Source organism: Callospermophilus lateralis (assembly GCF_048772815.1).
Source record: "Callospermophilus lateralis isolate mCalLat2 chromosome 14 unlocalized genomic scaffold, mCalLat2.hap1 SUPER_14_unloc_1, whole genome shotgun sequence".
NCBI classification, from domain to species: domain Eukaryota; kingdom Metazoa; phylum Chordata; class Mammalia; order Rodentia; family Sciuridae; genus Callospermophilus; species Callospermophilus lateralis.
The window spans coordinates 1,658,921-1,664,262 of record NW_027510158.1 but is presented as its reverse complement, the minus strand read 5'-3'; the positions used below and the strand labels follow the sequence as shown (position 1 = coordinate 1,664,262).

At 40.8% G+C, this 5,342-nt stretch overlaps 1 pseudogene; it reads right to left on the bottom strand.

Moving 5' to 3' along the window:
- Nucleotides 1–484: 484 nt before the first annotated feature.
- On the bottom strand, nucleotides 485–4,068 carry LOC143639877 (endoplasmic reticulum chaperone BiP pseudogene; annotated as a pseudogene).
- Nucleotides 4,069–5,342: the final 1,274 nt, after the last annotated feature.

Genomic DNA, 5,342 nt, shown 5'->3' with positions numbered 1-5,342 from the left:
AATATATAATATATAAATATATTATAATTTAAATTATATAGTTTAGTTATTTGGCTTTAGATGGTTTTAATGCTTCTGATAGTGATTTATCCCTTAGCTTTATCTGTACAAATTTTTATTTTATGACAGTTCCAAACTTTTAGTATTTTTTTTAAATAACAAATATTTATTGGTGTCACTTATGGTAGAAAAAAGTTCCTACACCAGATGTGCATGACCCAATTGTTAAATAGAACATTTCTGAGGTGAACACACATCCTGACCCACATTTTTATATCCAGTTTTTTAAGATAGCCAATTCCTCCTCTCTCTCTCTTCCCCAAAACATGTGAGCAACCGCTAATGGAGAGCAGTAAACAGCCACTTGGGCTATAGCATTTTCAACTCCACTCTGAGGCGAAGATTCCAATTACATTTGAGACTTAAGTTCTCTTGGTTTTCTCCTAAGGAAAGTTCTGAGTCCAGTATTTACAATATTACAGCACTAGCAGATCAGTGTCTTCAACTCGTCTCTTTCTGCTGTATCCTCTTCAACAGTTGGGGGAGGGCCTACACTTCCATAGAATTTGCTGATAATTGGCTGAACAATTTCTTCTAGTTCCTTTTTAGTTTTGAAGTCTTCAATGTCAGCTTCTTGGTGGCTTTCCAGCCATTCAATCTTTTCCTCTACAGCTTTTTCCATGGTCTCCTTATTTTCAGAGGAAAGTTTGCCTCCCAACTTTTCTTTATCTCCAATCTGATACTTTAGAGAGTAGGCATAGCTTTCCAAGTCATTCCTAGTATCAAGGCACTCCTTGCATCTTTTGTCTTCCTCAGCAAACTTCTCAACATCATTAACCATCTTTTCAATTTCTTCAGGTGTCAGGCAATTTTGGTCATTGGTAATTGTAATCTTATTTTTGTTCTCATTACCTTTGTCTTCAGCTGTTGCCCCCAAAAATAACATTCACATCTATCTCAAAAGTGACTTCAATCTGGGGGACCCCACAGGAGGAATTCCAGTGAGATCAAATGTACCTAGAAGGTGGTTGTATTTTTTCAGGGGTCCTTTACCTTCATAGACCTTGATTGCAACAGTAGGTTGATTATCAGAAGCTGTAGAAAAGATCTGAGACTTCTTGGTGGGTACCACAGTGTTCCTTGGTATCAGTTTGCTCATGACACCTCCCACAGTTTCAATACCAAGTGTCAGGGGACATACTTCAAGCAGTGCTAGGTCACCTGTATCTTGATCATCAGAGAGTACACCAGCCTGGACAGTGTCACCATATGCAACAGCCTCATCTGGGTTTATGCCACAGGATGGATCTTTGCCATTGATGAACTCTTTAACAAGTTGTTGAATCTTTGCAATTTGAGTAGAGCCACCAACAAGAACAATCTCATCAATATCAGACTTCTTCAAGTCAGAATCCTCCAGTACTTTCTGAACAGGCTTCATGGTAGACCAGAACCAGTCCATGTTTTCTCTTCAAATTCTTCCTGAGTCAGGGTTTCAGAAAAGTCTTCTTCATAGAAGGACTTGATTTTAATTCTTGCTTAATGTTGAGCAGACAGGGCCCAGTTGGCCTTTTCTACTTCATGCTGGAGTTTCTGCACAGCTCTGTTTTCTTTCCTAACATCTTTGCCAGTCTTCTTTTTGTACAGCCTGACTAAATATTCCATAACATGCTGGTCAAAGTCTTCTCCACCTGGATGAGTATCTCTATTGGTGGCCATGACTTCAAAGACATCAAAATGTCAATGGGGAGAAGAGACACATAGAAGGTTCCACCACCCAGATCAAACACCAAAATGATGTTCTCTCCCTCCCTCTTATCCAGACCATAAGCAATAGCAGCTGCTCTAGGCTCATTGATGATCCTCATAACATTCATGCCATCAATAGTTCCAACATCTTTGGTTGCTTGCCAGTGGCATCATTAAAAAAGGCTGATAGAGTAACAACTGCATAGGTAACCTTCTTTCCCAAATAAGCCTCAGCAGTCTCTTTCATTTTAGTGAGAATCATAGCAGAGATTTCTTCTGGAGCAAATGTCTTAATTTGCCCACCTCCAATGTCAACCTGAATGTATGGTTTATGTTTATGTTTCTCTTCAAACACTTTGAAAGGCAAGAACTTGATGTCTTGCTACACAGAAGGGTCATTCCCTGTGCTGCCAATGAGCCACTGGGTTTTGAAGACCGTGTTCTCAGGATTGGAGGTGAGCTGATTCTTGACTGTATCGAGGATCAGATGTTCTTCTTCAGGGGTGAAGGCCACATAATACAGCCTGATGCACTTTCCCTGATCGTTGGAGACGATCTCCACTGGCCATTCTTGAACGCCCTGAAGCAGGGGTAAGTGGTCCCCAGGTTGATGACGACCATGGTACCCATGTCCTTTTCTTGTCATCCTGCTCAGCCATGCTGTGCAGAGCAGCAGCAGAACCGCGGCCACCAGAGAGAGCTTTATCTTGCCCTAGCTGTTGGCCACTTGCACTCGTCAGCAGACAGCCAGAAGTCACAGGCAATCCAGCAATAGGCTGCAGCTGACAGCAGTGAGGTTACAGGTCTCTTAAACTCAAGATGCCTCAACTCTGTTCGTCTGTGTTGTCTCTACCAATGTCTCAAACTTTTTAGTATTGAAGTGCAATTTCTTTCTACAATTGTATTAATTACCATATGTAAAAATTGACAAGTAGAATTCTAGTAAACACAGATTCGCAAGCTTTTAGGCCACTATGTAAATATTTAAAAAGTTAAGTGAATTGCCAATGCTTCCATACATGCTATAACAACACAAGTGGTCAAAGATGCACTAGAACATTATGTGGGAAAAAAATATATTCATACCCAATCAAGATTTTTCAGGCACTTTCATTCAGAAGCATTTTATGAGTCAACACCAGGTTTGCTCCAAAATAAAGCTCATTTTTCCCTACTGCCCCTCTTTGTTGAGAACAATATTATACATTAAAGATGCATTTACATGAATCATTTTATAGAGAAAATTATTTTAAATTTTAAATTATAATACTTATTTTATGCATAACTTCAAAAACACAGAATTTAAAGACAATACCAGTGAGGCACTATCATTCTATATGACTAAAACACTATCATTCTATATGACTAGCAAACACAATACAAGGCCAAAAGGCAAAATATACACTTTGAAAATCCTATGCAAAAGTGGTTCTGTTACAACATTCTTTCATAAAATAAACACAATACATAAAAACAAAACAAGAAAAAGAAAAACTGAATTTTGACAACCTACACAAACTGTGGCATTTCAAATTCAAGGTCTTATAACTCTTCCATTTGTTTTAGCCTGAGTCCCTGGCACATTGGATTCATGTCAGGCAGGCCAACCTCCTCACAGTTCTCTTTAGGCTTAGCAGCTGGTTTCAAAGCATAAGCTGATGTGCTGTCTGCCTCTGGAACAGATTTCTCCACATGACTCAGGGGAGTAAGAGCTGTGCTAGGAGGCACTGTTGCTGAAGGTGAAGCTGGTCTCTCCTCAGTCCCCCTGACTTTGCTGGTCAGGATAGGTGGTTTGTAAAATGTTGTCCTGAGATGGGGCTGCAGTATTCTGGGTGCTCTTGCAGGAGCAAGACGGTGAGAATGAGAAGACAGTTTCACTGGTGCCTCTCTTGCTGACCTGGCTGGCATGTTGGGCTGTGTGGCACTGTTGGAATGGTCACCACTATCATTGATGCTCATTGTCACTTTTTCCTGGAGTACACTTGGCACAATCACTGCACTCATGCCAGTTAAGTTCTTTAGTTCACATTGTTGTTCCTGAGTTTTTTCTGAAATCTGCTGATCAAAACCATTAATTTGGGAGCCAACAGTAGTAGAGGTATCTTTTATATTAAGTCCTCCAAAGGTAAGATTCTGGCAAAACTTGTCTGAATTCACATTTCCCACATTTCTGCTGTTTTTCTCATTAGGAGAGCTTGCAAGATGGAACCTATCTAGAGGCAAACAGCAACATCTGATCTTGGTGCTTGGCATAGGCCTCTGTATATCATTTGTTGTCACATCAGATTTCAGACTAAGTTTTTTCGTGGTTTTACACATATTGTCCATCTTTTGTGATGATGATTCAAGTTCTTTGTGATCTGAAAAAGAAGAGATTTTTTTTTAACTTCATGAAGCTTGGTTAATAAGGAAGTGTGGTTATTATGAATGGGCATTCTCTCAAACAACAGAGACTTACATATTTTTCCAACACTATTTTCTCAGTCATCTATGGAGAGGAATTAAAAATCCATACAATATTAAAGGCACATTTTTAATTAAAGCATTACTTTTTAAAATTTATCTTAATAGTATAAATAGTCACAAAGCACATAAAATTAAAAAAAAAAACACTTCCTGTAGTAACTTGTTTTAATATACTACCCATGAATGAATATTTTCTGTGTTAAGACTTTCCTGATTTCAACAGGCAGACAATGGTAACTCTAGAACAGTAACACTATTCTGTACACCAACAAACTCCATGTCCTGAATCCCAAGGACTTTGCCTGTCACTTAATCTGCTTTCCAGCTACATTCTGTCCATACCGAGGGCAACACACCAGAGAGGACTTGGATGCTCTCCCAGCTGATCCACTAATACATGGCAACATCCTCTGCACAAAGGAAGGTTGAAGAGCTGTCAGAATTGCCATTGTGCTACTGGTTCTGGAGACTCCAGACTTACCTCCTTCTCTTTCTCCTCTAGTCTGGTCCCAAGGTCCCTGTTTTCTCACCTACAACCCTAACATCTCCCACTCTGTCTTTGCTGCATGTGCCTTAGAAGTTCCTATTACTAGAAAGGTGCAGCCCTCTGGCCATGATCCTCTTCTCCCTGCTGAGAAACATCATACAATTGTGTGCCTTGCCACTGGTCTGATGGCTTTCCAACAGCCCTGTTCATAGCCCACAGTCCTCATCCCTGCCACCTGGTCCTTCTCCCACATCCTTGGGCAGTGGTTTGAAGACAGGTGCACAGCAGCATCACTTGATGATGATCGCAGGTCATCATCTCATCTGACCTCCTTCCTCACCTGAGGCTGCTGGCCTCTCTTCCCTGGTTCTCAGGCAGTGCTCATGTGATTTGCTGTCCTGGGCCCTTCTCCACATTGATAGAAGGGAGCTGAGCCATTGTGGTTGGATGGCAACCACCAAAACAAATTTACAGTCCTGCAGAACTTCTAGCACCACTTCTAGCTGCCTGGGTGCTGTCTCAGCTCCTGCTCCAGTTCTGCCCTGGGCAAGCCTAGTGCACTAGCCCTACCTGCCTTCTTCTGTCAAGACAAACTTCTATGTGGAGATATGTTGGCATGTGTTGTTAATGATCTTCTAAA